Source organism: Protopterus annectens, chromosome 1.part1, assembly GCF_019279795.1.
Source record: "Protopterus annectens isolate FY-2018-M chromosome 1.part1, PAN1.0, whole genome shotgun sequence".
NCBI classification, from domain to species: Eukaryota; Metazoa; Chordata; order Ceratodontiformes; family Protopteridae; genus Protopterus; species Protopterus annectens.
Window position 1 is genome coordinate 1,682,625,807 of NC_056726.1, and position 17,312 is coordinate 1,682,643,118.

Below are 17,312 nucleotides of genomic sequence, written 5' to 3' on the forward strand. Positions count from 1 at the left end.
GGGGAGTACAGGCACTGTGCCACTGCATGGCAGCAAGACACAGGTATGTTTCTGTGTGATGCGTAACATGGACGCATTGCATTGCCATGTCTGCAACACAGTCATGCTGTTCCACAGCACGTATATGGTAGACATTGGTGGCACCTCCAGTGGCTGCAGACAGGCATTGCGGTTGTCTGGTGTACCACATCAGATGTACAGGTGGTCTACTACAGCTATGATCGCACTATGTGTGGACAAAGTGCAACGGTGACTACCCACTCCAGATGTACTGTGTGGCAACATCCCTGTGGGTATCACCCATGGCCATGTTTGACTGGGTCATGGACAATTGTGTGTGATGGGCATCGTGTACACATCCCTGTGGTGGCCCATGTGACATACACCCATACTAGTCTGAGGTGTCACAATCCCGAGGGCTATGCAGACAGTGTGGATGTCTGCTATGTCGGGCATAGGTCATGTCATGGTTTGACAATGTTGCAGACAGAACACCACCTGCATTGGACATGTCATGTGCCATGTCACAACGTGTGCACACAATGCAGGGGCATAGGTCACATTGTTAACACCTGTGTGCTGGCCACATCACAGCTCACTATGTGGTACTGTGTGCATACCGCAAATGGCATTCTGATGCATACTACATATGCAGCCATTGTAGAACACCTCCACCATTGTATGCATAGCTGACTGCACATATCACACCGATGGGTTATGTGGTGTCATGCCGGTGTATACTAACGGTTGTAGCTACTGTACATGGGTGGCGTGTGTCAGGTGGTGCAACCTGTATACCGTGACTGGAGCAGACCCAGGTGTGCATGTCATACCTGGCCACATGGCGAATATCTATACACTGTAACATGCCTGTTACTAGCAACAGTCTCACCTGACGGACCCATGGCTGTGCGACACGCCAGAGGTACCTGTATAGGGCGACACAACAGTATACACATTATCCATTACTGTAGCCACAGTAAGCACTGTGCATGTCACATCATGTACCTGTGTGGTAGCATGTGTTATGCACATGTCTGCAAACACAACGTAGCATACTGTAGTATGCAGCTTGTGTGGCCATATACCTGGCATGTGTTGGTACATTATGTGGTGCACTGTGACACCCACACCTACGTCAGTTATCATACACACATGCAAGACTGACTTACCAGGCAGCTCCAGGCTCGTTGGTTGGGAGACACCCACCTCCACGATGGCAGCGAGTGTTTCTGCATGATGTTCCCTGGGTGTCGCCAGACTGGCCAGGAGCTCCTCCGTGTGTGTGAGTGGGTGCTGGGTTGGTGGCCCACCACCTGTCCCACCTTGTTCTCTGGCGATTGTGGCGGCACTCTGTTTCGCGTGCCGTATTAGGTCTGTGCACTGTCGGTGTATCTGCTGGTAGGTGCGGTTGTTGCCACCCACGTTGTTCACCCTCCTGCGCATATCCTGCCACAGGTCATCCCGCTGCTGTGCTTGCTGTGGAACATGGCTGAATAGCAGGTCATAGTTGTCATGGAGCAACGGTATAATTACGTCATCCTCCTGGCGGCTGAAGGCTGGCAGCCGGGAACATGGCATTATCTGTAAGACATAATGATGGTGACAGGTCACATTTACACTGATGTACTGGCATACCACTGGACATACATTGCTATGACATGTACGACATCTGCACAGTAATCTCTGCGATGCATCATGGCAGTGACACAGCTGACGTGTTGCCGTCACACCATTAAGCAGTGGGTATCATATCATATCTGTGTGTCAACTCATCACACTGTACACACACCATGTTGATGGTAACCTGCTGTGGACATGTGTACCTGCCTGCACCTGTGTTCATACCAGTTGTCACATGTCCCAATGTGCACACAGTTCTACTGTTCACCTGGATGCTGTGTATATGTCACTAGGCATCACGTACACAGCCATTATGAACGTCAGCAGTGGCACTGCACACATACACATGGACACCTGTACATGCATGTGTTGTGCTATGTACATCTACACAGCACTGTACGGGTGTTGGACAACCTGCCACAGCTCACCTGTATTGCACATGTGATACACATGGGACATTGTGTAACCATATGACATTAGCAGGGAAGGTCATGCATAGCATGTGCATGCGCACGTTTTACACACCAACACACAGCACCTGTGACACCACAGGGTGCATCAGTGCCACATTACTGCTCTGGACGGTTGATAGTGCAAGTGCCATTTGTCCATCGCACCATGTATGACTGTGATAGCACGTGCAGCCTTGCTGGGCAGGGCTGCATGGTATGGCAGGATATGTCACATACATGGCACAGGGATGTGTCCCACCTGGGGGTACTGATATTGGCAGGGTGGCTGTCCATTCCATATGTCATTGCTATGTGTATATGGACATTACACATGTCTATCATCATGGTGTGGACAATGGCCTTCTGCAAGGTAGGCAGCATGCTGCTTGGTGGGGTGTGTATGGTGCATGCTGGTATCGCACATCCATGCATACACATTACCCCTGACAGGTGCTATGTGCTGCGATATTGTTCAACACAGTGCTGTATGTGCCCACACACTGCTATCCCGTGCACATGGATGGTTGCCTGGCCTGACATGGGTACCACATATGTCTACATCCAGTGCCTGCTGCCACCCCCATGTCAGGTGGTGCACCACACAGCGCCATCCCTCCCACAGGGACCATGGTGTTGGGCACAGCATAGGTATCCATGTATGGGGACAGGGATGTTCACATAGCAGGGGCACTGATGGTATCATCCATTGGACCATACACGTATGACGCACACCTCACACACACAGCCCATTCAGTATGTTGTTTGCAACACTGACACAGCTATACTGCTAGGCCAGGGACATTCCCAGATGTACATACACAGATGCGTGAACATCTGTCTGTGGCATGGGCTACAATAATGGTGGGGTTCAACACATAACGTGTTTGAGTGTGGCTGGCGCAGACATTCTGTGCACATGTCTACACAGGAAGCCTGTTCTACAGTAGCCAGCGGTGATGTGCTGTGCACATGTCAATGCTGCACATTGTGTTAGTGTCTGTCTGTCCACAGGCCAGTGGTGGGACACACAGGGGTATTAGTGAACATATATGCATGCCACCCTGTACTGCTGTACTGCTAGCTTCTCGGGTGCTAATGTGTCATGGACATGCACACCTTACCCGGACAGGTGGTAGTGGGTTGCCACCCGTACCCATCTCCTCTTGTGGGTTGCTATGATCCAACACCCTCTTTGTATTGTATGTTCAGGCTATGCACCTGTGTGGGGCATGTGGGCATGCAATGCACTACCGCGTACCTTTGCACCCATTGCAGAACATGTCACACAGGTACACTGGCAGCCATACACTTCACAGCTTGATGATGGTACAACACGTGTTGTACACACGTAACACATATCCTGTGGGACATGGTCATATGTACAGGCATGTCCAACAGTCACGTACCACTGCTACCCCTACATGACGGATATGCAGTACATGTGGCGGTACAGCAACTGTCACATGTAGTCATGCAATGCCCCCCTACTTACATGGCGTGGTACTGCCTGTGGGGGATACGCGTCTGCATCCATGCTGTGGCCATAGCTGACAGTTGTACATCGATATGTGCAACATACCTCATTTGGTGTTCTCATGGGTGCATGTTCAACATGGCTCCGCATTGTTTGTGTCTGTCACACAGTCATTGTTGTACAGGGTTTACATGCCAGCCATGGCTTACTGTGTGTGATTCCATGTACTTCATTGGGATACCAGCATTATACATTATAACAGCGTATTCCAGCCATCACATAGCCTTCCTAGATGACACTGTTAGCCAGCCAGTAGGAGGTGTTCCGCCATCTGCACATAGGTCACACAGTACGAGGGCGGCTGACACCCATTCTGGGGACAGGGTTCTGACAGCTGTGGATGGGTGTGATGCTGTCGACAACCATGACTGCGCCTGATGGTCACATCTGGATGGGTAACATTCACAACACACACCTACCTTCACGTAGTAACACATCATCTACAACAATGGACATTCCTGCCAGAACAATGTGTGCAGTATGTCTGTATGACCACTGCAGGCACCACTGGTGGCCCCCAGCATGGCAGCCAACAGCACCAGTGTATATCCCGTGGAACCATGGGTTACACCATTCACAACACACCTGTCTCAGATGACCGTTTGTGGATCACAGTGCAGTTCCACACATCATGTTACACTAGGCATCATGCACTGATATGTTGCGGACGTGTGAACGGCTGTGCAACTCAACATATGCACACATGACACATCACCTGGTACAACATATCTGTCATACAACATGTTATTGTGACCGCCCTGTGATGGCATTACACAGGCTAAGTGTACTGGGACATGTGATGGCTCACCGGTATATTCACCCTCTGGGTGTGTGTCTAGCCAAGTGTACAGTAGGCAGTGGTCTGAACACAGGGACACTGTACATTGACCTACTCTGTCACTGCAACTGTTGACTATGCTCATACTGTACTTATACAGGCATGTGGTATCTGACCACTATGACAGTCCTGGTCGACCACACTGCTGTGGCACACATGACCTGCGGACATCTGCCTGGGGTGTGGAGCACACATGTACATCTTCACATGCTATACTGCCTCTGTGGTGGTGTCACATGACTGTCTCCAGCAGGGCTGTAACAGGCAGGCACGGCATGGGGTCATGTGGGACAATGCTTGCACCTTCCACTGTGCTGCACACAAGCAAGGCACACACACTAGTGCACCACTCACATTTATCTGCAGTGCCTGGGACCTGCCTCCATGCTCTGCACAGCACACCTGCAAGTACAGATTGTACACGGATCATACCTCCCAGGCACATACCTGGACTGCAACACACACAGGTGAGGGGATCCCACATCACACAGTGTTTTGCACACATACTGGATATTTGCTGAACACAATGCATCATAGGTGCTCCATGTTCAGATACCCATGTTTGTGACTGCTAGACACATTGTAACATGCAACAGAGCTTACATTGTACACCACAGGTTACATGCTGTCTGTGTTGTCATACTGTACATTGGGCCTCAGACAGCTGATACTGCCATGTGCTGACAGCAACCCACACTTCCCTAGAATGGACACCCATGTACCCACACATGCTTGAGGCATGCACTCCACCTAGCTGGGTGACACATTACACAACACATACCATACCTACACTACCCTCAGCATGCACGATACCTCCATGTGTCTGGTGTGTTAAACCTGGGGTTATCCCCCCTTTGGTAGATGAACACATATGCTTCACGGCCCTGCTAGCCACACCCTGGACACACACTCATCGCAGCATACATGAAACATGTGTTCTACAGCCAGTACTACTGACGTCTGCTGACAGGGGTTGTTAATGGCATGGCACCCCGGCAGATGGACAGTGTACATAACTATGCTGACACATACCACAGGGCACTTCCATAGCATGTACGCAATGGTAGGGACCATGCTATTCCACACAGAGACATGGCGGTACTGGCCTTTTCACAGACGCCACGGTGGTGGTCATGTTCCATGCACATCTGCTGTATGGGCACATGTGCAGGCTGTTGCATGGTGGTGTATATTCACATGTGTGGGGTGCATCACTTGACAGCCATGGGGGGTCCTCGTGGTCCATCACATGCTCCAAGGCTAGCTACCTACACATGACTGCCGCACATTGCAGTGTGGGTCCTCAGGCAGTGTGGTGGTATGTCTGTGTTGTTTGGCTACATCCACATTTGATGTCATGTACAACAGTCACCCAGGCATTGCAGACTGAGATAATGTTGGCAACATGCCAGGCAATGGTGTACTTACCAAAAATACACACTCTCACTCACTACAGGGTAGCAATCCATACATGGACATCGTAGTGTCCCTGTGGACACATACATGGTACTGCCATGCACACGTTATGTCCTAAGACACTGTCCCAATGTCACCTTCCGATCTCCCTAGCTGTTATGTCCCGCCAACCTGTTTGGTATGTGTCTCCACACCAGCCCACTGAATTCACTGCTAGCCTGTTGTCGGACATTGTGTACCTTGACCGTCACACTGCCGCATCTATCGCACTACACATGGGTGGCACTGCATTGCATGTGTGGGACTGCATTCATACACCCATGACTGGACCATTCTGTATGGCACTGGGGCACATCCTCACAAACGTGCTTCATGCACTCATTGATGACCTCCATGCCTTTACTGGCACCCTTGTTGGGCTTCTGTGTGCCACAGCACGCCACATACACATGCTGGCCACCTGTCATACCATTGCATGGGTGGTTGGTGTGGTACAGAGGCAACAGATCAGACATTGTCCTCACATTGCCCTTCAGCACCATTCCACGTTCTGGTATTGGCAACGTACACATCCACCTGCACATCATACCCTGTGTCTCAGGATGTTAGGCTATATGACTCCTGGACAGGACACACAGTGGTTCAAGCATATCATGCTACCTACTACATGTCAGGTACATATGGCATTACACAGTCCTCAGTCATGGGGCCCCTCATGTTCACTATTTGCTTACATACACAACATGCTGTCACAGAGTACTGTCCATGCCTAGATATCCCACATCTACATACCTGGCACCATTATAGCTCCACCAGCTCATACTGATAACAACCATATGGGTGTCGGTGTGGCAGATACATCATGTGTGTGTAATGGCATCAGGATGCATGACACATGGTGCATGCACATCACCTTTGCATAGCAACATTCATCCACTGAGTATCACATGGATACTGTCCCATACATGCATATCAAATTGTACATGGTTGCTGTACACACAAATGCCCCACATGGTGCTGTGGTTACCGTATTCCACTGTGGCATGGGTACACATCTGCAGGGCCACACCTATCTGTACTGTGTGTGATGCTGGTACATAGGTAGCCATTGTACCTGTGGCATACACACATCTACACACGGGCAAGGTTACAATACCACATTCATGGTGTACCTTCCACAATGGCTACGACTTTACATGGCACAGCATTGTCATGCCATGATGTGTACCAGGCTCAGACAGTTTACATATGCAGCTGACAGACGGAAAACACATCTGTACACATCTGCATACCACATACACAGGGTGTCTTCTGCTCTGACATGGACCATGTCCTCTGCATTACTGATGCATGTAGTACTCATACATGGCAATTGCAGTGGGCAGTGTGAACGGACCACTCATGGATATGTGCACACATGCCACATTGCATGGGCTGGGCTTCTGTGTTACTTCGCAGACACAACACACACCATGCTGTGGAACATAGGTCCTGTGCACACCCACAGGGACACACAGTGGCACTGTTCATGTGATAGCTCCCTTGCTGTTTGAGTGACACGTAGTCATGGTACCACCACAGCAGCAGTACTGTGTAGACATGCAGTTGACACCCACCTCTGCTGTTCACTGGACACTACCATCGGGAGGTGACACTACTGTGTACACTGCACATGTGTTTACACATGGACCTGCCGGACTTCATTGTTGCCCACATTGCACCTGCTACAGATTGTTTGGCCATGGTTACTTGGTGTTCCTTCCATTTCGGATGGCTATTATGCTACTACTCTGTCCCATATCTACAGGCCATATGTATCCTGTTATTGTACATACCAATAGGCAATAACTCCATTATGCATGATATGCCTGTGATACTGTGTATGATGTCTGTCATATCCACCATGACAGCTTTACATTACACATAGCTGACATAGTATCCCCTACTACAATGCATACGTGCACGTCGGGCGCACATTACGTATGACATCGACGGTATATGCCCATACACATGTGTGCTGTGACAGTATACATACATGTCCTATCCCCTGCTATGGCACTTCCTTGTTGGACATCCACTGCCAGCATCGGCATGTGGTGTGGCATTGTTCTCTGTTATGCCCCCCTGTGGCAGCCCTTGTGTTATCCCGGCTGTGTACATGATGTCCCACTGCTGTGCACACGGTGTCCACAGTCATTGGTATGCTCAGCAGGATAGCACTACATAACCACCTTTCACCACTCTCTGCATTATGGACAAGTATCATTACTTACAAACACCATTCACATACAGTACAGCTTCGTCATACACATCATGCGTTACACACCCGTACATATCGTGGGTTCTACATACCTTGTCAGTGTTTCCTTCCGTTTTTCATTGCATGTATCGGTATTCCGATTTGTTACTCTTTCCGTTGTGGAGTACTGGTTCGGTATGAGCATACGGTTTGAATATCCTGGGAGTCATCCTTATATCCGTCGATACCTGCAACATGTGGGTTCATCACACCAATAGCTGTTCCTCAGTGTGTACTTGTGCGTATATCACCTGTGCATCTACTCCATTTGTACATTACGCGTCGTAACTAGGGTATGGTTGCATTCCTCACCTGGGCGTTGGCTATTTGCCCTACCTTCATGGAGATGGTCTGTATTGTGTTATGTTATGTGTAACTGCATCCGCTATGTGTGGCGACAGGTACATTTCGCAGTGGAGTTAGCCGTGGATTGTGTGTGTTGGGTATGGTATTATGTTCGACATGTGGGTGTCCCTCTCCTGACGGCGTCTGTTGATGGCGTTTTGCATTCGGATGTGTAACATAGCTGTTGTATTCCTTTAAACAACGGATGCAAGTATGCATCCGCTGTTGATAGTGTTTCCCACGCGAGATGTTGCGGTTATGCAGCTGTCATTGACTGCCTGTATGTTTGTGCTTCTATTACGGCTTGTATCCCTTTGATATGTGCGATGGGGAATATCGGAGGTTGTAGGTGACGGATACGGGTTGTGGGCCTTGCATCTCTACATACATGGTATGCTTGTCTGTGTGCTCCATCCCTGCCTGGGGAGTTGACAGTTAATTGTCTGTTGTTCTGGGAGTGTAGGTTGTGTTGTTGTCATGTATTGTTGGTATCGCCTGCGTGTGTGCTTCCTGCATGTATTCCTCCATCACATTGGTGGTATATCTGCGGTTGTTTGTACGTGACGACTATCCCTTGTCATTCTGTCCCAGATATTTACAGTCATTGTGGTCCTGTACTTGGGATGGCCTGTTTGCCAGTGGTTGCCACCTATTCAGGTGGCGATTGCTTGTTTGACACTTGTAGAACACATAGCGGTGTTTACGGGCCGATACGTGGCCACTGTCAGTACCGGGGTAGCACATGCGTATTTCCGCGGTACATACCTATTGCTGTGTAACTTTGCCGACGTATCGTTTTGCAATTAGCATATTGGTGTCATACATACGGTCATGATTAGTACATACGTCCTTTCCATTTCATGTGGGGTATATTCCTGTGGTACATTCTGGGACATTTTCACTTTGCATCGTTATACGTCGCCACACGCCTAGCCAGGGTGGGGCTCTCAGTACTACTTTGGGACTACTGGTGTACATACGCCTGTGGCTAGTGTACTGTATGCCTACACATGTTATTCCACTCTGCCTCTAACATGGCACCAACATACACATTTTACAGTGGCACACACATTACACTCGCACAGCGAAACACACGGCACCCTCACTGCACACATACACATACTGCGGCAGTCACAGGGACGGTTGCACACAGTACCTGCGTGGGCCGCATCACCGGCAGCAGTGTCTACCTCCCCCCTCATATCATCATAGTATTACCCGTGCATGTACTGTTACTGTACTGTGGCCTGGCGATCATTCCGACTCACGGTTATGCATTTCGGTATGTTGACCTTTCCATGGGTGGCGGTTTCCTCTTCTGTTAAACCTCCCGGATGCTCAGGTTGTCTTTCACTATGTATACTATGTACAGATATCGCGTGTTACTTCTCTGTCACCTTACATCCCTCTGATTCCCTGTCTTACCTGTTGTACTTATATGTATATGTGTACATATATTTCTATATATGTAATTATATCTATCTACATATCTGTATATGCACATATCTACATGTCTATATGTATACACCTTGCGGCGAACGTGGCAGCATACAGCAACGCCATCTGCTGTAGGACCCGCGTACGGTTCAGGTGTTGGCATTCCATGCTCCGCTGGTGTTGGGTGTACAGTGTTTGGGTGCTGCCTATGTTGGAGTCACACATGGGGCCACCCATATGGTACACTTTATGGGTGGCCATGTTTGTGTGCCGTCCATTTCACTGTGTGTGCAGGTAGGGAGGTGTCAGTCCATGGGGCCTATGCTGTCAGAGTATGTGCTATACGTTCCCTCTTTGCCAGGGCATAGGCATATTGGGTACGCCTCCGTCTGCCTACTGGGACTGGCACAGTGTGTTCATGGTCCTGAACCCTCTGTGCCTGGACTGGCCTTGGCAGTTGTGGTGGGCTTTGTGGCCCTTCACCATTATGTCCCTGCAGCAGCTGCTTCCGCAGGATCATATTATGTAGCATGGCACATACTATGAATATGTGGGCACATGTGCCTGGAGAGTACTGCAGGGCTCCACCGGATGTATCCAAGCACCGGAACCGTGATTTCAGCATCCCAAACACACGCTCTGTGATTATTCTGGTTTGTGCGTGTGCCTCATTATGGCGTTCTTGCATGTGTGTGTGTGCATTTCTGATGGGAGTCATCATCCACGGCTCCAGTGCATAGCCAGCATCCCCCACAAGGTGGCCTTGTGGGATGTCCCCCCTGGTGAATACCTGGTACAGCTGTGAGGCATGCCAGATATGGGAGTCGTGGTAGCTTCCAGGGCTGCCAGCACACACATCCATGATAATGCCCTGCGCATTGCACACAACCTGGCAATTGATGGAGGGGAATCCCTTGTGGTTTATGTAGCGTCTACCCTGCTCCCCAGGTGGTGACTTGATTTGTATGTGCATACAGTCTATCGCACCCAGTACCTCCGGGTATTGTGCCACACGGTGGAAGTGGCACATATTGCTAGCCAACTCCTCCTGAGATCTGGGGAAGTATATATGCTCATTGGCATGTGGTAACATGGCATCCAGAAACTGGTGTAGTACCCTGGATGCTGATGCCTGTGAGATGCCCATTATATCCCCAGTTGGCCTTTGAAAGGTACCTGTGGCCAGTATTCGCAAGCTTACACATACCTTTGTGTCCACTGGGATGGGCTCCTCTCTGTTGTTTCTTGTTCTCAGGCGTGGCCGGCACAGCTCCACTATTTGCTGTAACGTGTCCCTATCCACCCTGTAATGCTCTACTATCTCCAGGTCTTGTAGCCCCTGGTAGGTTACCCTTGGTCTGAACACTCTCCTTCTCCTCTGAGGCCTACGGTAGTTGTCGGCACCCTCCTCCACAACTCCGTCTGTCTCTAACACATGCTGATGGATCACGGCCATGGCGGCACCCAACATGTACATTTTAAAAGTTCCCGTGTGTTTACACCTATGGTGCGGCGTTTGGGAATACACGGCTGTGTGTTGTGTGCATTCACACTTTATACTGTTGTGCTGTACACCGGTGATGTAATAGGGTGTGTCTGTGCGCCGTATCTGGGGATTATCTTCCGTGTTTTACCGTTGGCACTGCAACGCTGTTGCCTTTGGTGTTGCATTACTCTTGCCTGCAATGGATTAGCTTTCGACCTTACCTTACTGTTTCTGCACGTTGCACCTACTATTTCCTGGCATGCATCCTGCAGAGCCCTGTCATGTGTAGTTTCTGGGACATGGCATATCGTGCGTTTGTGTGCCGCCCGTTATGCTGCCTGTCTACTTGGCTCTGCTGTGTCAGGTCTTCACTCTTTGCAATCTGCTACCTCCCCTACTTTCTTTGCATTCATATGCCTCCCCTATCCCGTTTTGCAGGTTTCTGCATGCACAGTTGTCAGCTGCCGCCGATTGGCCTTCGTGGGTTGATTACTGTTGATTGCTCATTACTACTCCAATTACACTGCTTCCGCATTTCCTCATATTCTCAACATCACCTTCCTGTATCCGATGTTATTTGCGGGGCGTCACATGACTGGGTTAAGGGAACGTAGTCATCCTCGTGCACATGCACCTCTGCGCGCATTGTGTGCTTTCAGCTCAACTATTTCCCCACACGCCGGTCCTGCAGCTGTGATGTGCAATGTACAGCCCAGGTTTGCTGAGCTCCAATGTGCTTCCTCCTACAGTGGCACACCCCTATGCAGGTGACATGTATTCCCTCTGAGCCACTCCTCGGTGTATTACCGCTCGCCGTTTGGTACAGCCTTACGCGGTGGGGTTTTGTGATTCAGTATTATCTGCCTCATTTGCATGGCATTGACTACTAATTCATAGTTACCACGCCGAACACTGCCGCGACTCCTTGGCAACTCTTGCACCGTGGATGTGGCTTTCCATGCATACCATGGTGTATTGTGGCTGTGAAGCTGATGTGTATTACACTGCTGATTTATGACATTGTCATATTATTTCACTGTTTAGCACCTTCCGCAGACATGTCCTGGGGTTCTGCTGTGAGTTTCTGTGGACATACCATTTATGTTATTATTTACATGTTGTGCATGTTTTCTTTTGACATTCTCTGTGTCTTTCGCCATTGGCATATGGCAACAGTGTGATACCTGACGTTGACAGCCTTCCGTTACTCCTATGTTATGTTTGGGTAAATGTAAACCATTTTTTTTGGTTTACATTGCCGTGCCCTTATGCTACGCCTGCGCCACTTCGTGGATTGCTATATGCCTTCATTTGCATGGTGCAACACCGCACATGGGGTATTTAGCATACCTACGCCGGAGGCGGCGCAGATCCAGCGCACGTCGGTAGTGCATGTGGAATTGGATCGTACCTGAATCGCTCGGCGGCCATATTTGGCATTGTAACGCCTACGCTATGCGTCCGCCTGGCGCAGCGTTCATGAATCCCGGGGCTTGTATTTAAGAAAGTGTCTAGATTTGAAACATCTTAACAGCAGTCTTGAGGTGTTTTTTCGGTGTTGGTATTAAAATGGTCTAGAATAAAAACCTTGACCTCTCTGATGAAAGGATACATTTTGTTTTGTTTTCTTTTACAAATGTTAGTTCTTGATTTTTAGAATTTGCCATATGTAATAAGGGGGTGTTTGTGGTCCAAGTTGCATCTCTGGCACTTAAATGAATTATTTTGAATAACCTTACTGATCTTTTGGTTTGCTCCCCATATTCCCCTGGACAAATGAGTGAACCTGGAGTGGGAGCTGTTCTATGTGCATATTAATGGATATTTTTGTATTAAGCCTTACCACTCTATTCACATGTACCTGTAGTATCCAAGAGGTTAGAAGTGCAATGGACCTATATAAAGTATGCTCATGACTCCCCATGACATAATCACCACGTCTCCTTGCAGACAATACATGTGTCAGACCTGTTGTTCCTCTCTTAAGTTTCAACCAATGAGTGCATGGTTAGACAAAGAACACTATCCCCTCCCTCAAGAAGAGGCAATCGGGCAAAGCCTCATTATTTCAGGTCCAACAGGTTCTTGGGCCATTAATTGAACTCAGTTTGCTGGGTTATAGTCAGGGCTGTATCACTATATTCCAACAGGCTCACCGGGCCTCTACTGAAAATGGACATATATCCAGTTGGACTAGCCCGGTCAACAAATGTAAAATAAATAAATAAATAATAACCTTGTTGAATTGTCTGAAGTACTCAATGGTCTCTAATAATCTATTGCCATACAGGAAGATAACTCTGAAATTTACTTTCTAGAGGTAATGGAATAGGGGAAAGGGCAAAGCTGGGCAGGAGACATTTTGGAGATCTTTGGCTGCATTTTGCTTTCACTGAGAAACTTCAGCTGTTAGAATGTTTCTCTTCAAACTGCTTTTGTTGAAAGTTTTGCGAATAAATCCTCTTCCTATAAAATGGTTTGTTATTAGGAGTGCAAGTCTTATACTATTAAGGGATTAAGGGTTACCTATGCATTTAAAAGAAGATCTGGCTTTGCCTTTCTGTTCAAAGCCAAGTTATGTCATCTGCAGGTCTACAAAACAATAATTTTTTTTTTTTTTTTTTTTTTTGCAGGAGCATTTGATAATCTTGCTATAACATTCTCATTATGTGATTTATTTCTTTGCTGGTTAAACTTGCTAAACACAACTACAGACAATGCAGCCCCTGAAGTGGCATCAGTAGCATCCCAAGTACCTTTCACTGTACGCACTCCTATTATATCCAGAGCAGCAAATAATTTCTCTTATTCTTTTGTAAAATTACTGTAAGTTTTCCTAGATCTCTATAAGACAGTACTAGGCCATGATACCATGCCAAATAACAAAGTGATTTAATAGATATTATAAAGGATACATAAACATTTTTACCATATTTTTTATTTTGCATCATTATCAAAGAGTAAGACTGCTATGCTAATGGCACAGCATTCCCACTTTCATCAAAAGCAGATAACCAGTAACAACATCAAGTATATTTATGTTAAATGGATACAGTCTATCTAAAAGTGTTTGGTACATCCTGTCATGTTGTCTGGTTGCAGCAGACTGTACAGGATGGATCTATTAACTTTTAAAATAAAATATAATAAAATGGAGAAACTGTTCATTCTGCATAAAGGAAACCTTATAATTTCTCTGTACTTGTTTTGTAAAGAAGGGCATTCCACAAGTCAATTAAAAAAAATCATTAATGCAACTTAAAAGTATCCAGAAAATGAAAAGTCTTCTGGTAAGGATCACGAGGTCTGAGAGACAGAATCCTGAGAGAAAGATGACTGTATCTGCCTGATATATATCTTCTTCATCATTAGATGAATCAGGAGATGTTCTTCTTTTCATTTCCCCCTCTTGAAAGCACAAAGGTACCTGTAAAGCTTCATGTCCAAGTGTTCAATTCATAGTCAGTCTTGAGGGAGGAATCGACTTATTTACCTACTTGTTGTTTTTACTCCACTTTTGTTGACCTATATTAAACTATTCACTGGCAAAGATTTTATAGGGAAAGGAGGAATGAAATACTTCAGAAGATAAATTAGATGTTACAAAAGATAGTGTAGACTGAAAAATAAAGGGAAATCCCTCAATGACTGAAGTTTCTAGGCCTGACATGGTCTTAGGGACACCAACATAAGTACTAATGAAAGTGCCACTATAATATCAACTTTTTGTGGCTCTGAGGTCAGTGAGTAGAACTTTGGTACTTCAGAAAATGACAGATGTTCCCTATGTTTGGGGTTAAATTTGAAAACTATTATCTTCCTCAGAAATACTGGTATCTCCCTTTAACACTTTGTTAGTCTTCTTTGAAGATTTTCCTCAGGAGAGTCATTTATTTATTAATTTTATCCTGTTTCTAATAATCAGTGACCTCTACAACTAAAAGTGGAGAAAAAACATAAACATTTACCACTACAAAGGCCAGAGAAATATCCAATTTTATTAAAAACATGAATAAAACACACTCTAAAGCCTCGGCTAATGGCCTTTCAAAAGTTCAGAAACACATACCAAACCTCTCACTTAAATACTAGCCATCAAAAGAAACCAAATAATTCAAACAATTAATTAATTAAACAATTAAAACTTCACCCAATCAGTATATTGAACTAATAAAATTATAACATTTTCCAGTTGCATTCTACATTTAAGCCAGCAGGTGTCAATGTTCCACATTTCAAAATAAACAGTTTCCTTATAAAAAAGCAATATTGTCTTCAGATCCATAGCATTTAGGGTTACCATCTGTCCCACTTTGCGAGGGACAGTCCCTCTTTGGGCAGTTGTGTCCTGACAAAAAATACTAAAAATGGCAAATGTCCTGAGATTGTAGGACATAATTATGTCCCATATGTTATGTAATAGTTGCATAAAATAATTATTTCTATATCTAAAATACCTAAATGTTACAAGAAACAGAATAAGCAACTAAACCACTACAAGAATAAGCTTTTATTTAGGCAAAAAAGTAAAGTTCTATCCTTTGTACTGACCGTGGGTATGTGTCGGCCTGTAAAATCTGATGTATGTTCTGAAAATGTCCCACTTTGGCCATTTGAAAAGGTAGCAACCCTAATAGCATTATAATAACTTTATCAAAAACAGTCCCTTGTAAGCAGCTACTGTCCCCCCATGATGAAGAATACAGTCTAATGCAATGCTAAAGTACTCTCAAAACTTTTGTTTTTGATATCCCTCGGATGCTCCTGCAATCCAATTTTGAAAGTCCTTTTGCTTTCCCCCATATAAAAAAAGACTACAAGATCACCTCAACACGTAAATAATATAGACAATATTGCAACTAAAAACATCCCAAGGTGTATATAGAATATTATTAATTGTATTAAAAGATCTCACAATATGCTTACAAACTCACAGCTACCACACCAACATTCTAAAGCTCAATCAACTAGCCGTGAACACTCATGTCTTTTATGCTATGCCCCCTCTTATGGGAAAAATGGTTTATTACGTAAAAACTTAACTAAATCTTTATTTTTTAACAAAAAATTCTCATAAAACTTAATAATATCAAAAAACATTTCTGAAAAATATTACACACTGTAACAAAGTAAGTCCTATTTGCAATACCCACTTCTCTATCACTTATAAACTGATAACTTCCATTGTACTAAATTGTTTGGTATACTGATCACCCAGTATTAATCGATTCAGGGCCATGGTATAGTGGGTGGCGGAATTAAAACCATGGTGCACAAAAAGTTTGAAAATTGCAACCACTCTTTAGATGAGAGAAGTTACCATCAACCACATTTTATTAAACCATTGCCCTATGGGGAGCTACTGCATAGTCACAGGCTGTGTAATGATGAAGCGGTTTTGGAAAAATAACTTTTGAGAACCTGTACTCTATTTAAACAGGGAGGTTATGAAGTACAGGATATTATGGAAGTTCAATATACTGAATGGGTGAAGTTTTAATTGTTTAATTAATTAATTATTTGTATTATTTATTTTTTTTTTTTATTGATGTTAGTATTTAAGTGAGAGGTTTGGTATGTTTTTGAACTCTTGAAAGGCCATTGGCCAAGGTGCTAGAGAGTATTTTATTCATGTTTTAATAAAATTGGGTATTTTTCTGGCCTTTGTAGTGGTATATAGGCAGTCCCCGAGTTACAAGCACCCGACTTGCAGACAACCCGCAGATAAGAATGGGCTGCCGCAATGTCAGAAATTATGTAAAAATAAATAAATATCTTTAAAGTTGCCCAAATTTTACCTTAAAATGAAGAATTCTGTTGTACATTCCTTTTCCGCATTTTCCCTGTTTGTGAAGTTGCTCGCACATCTTGTTACAGCAGTT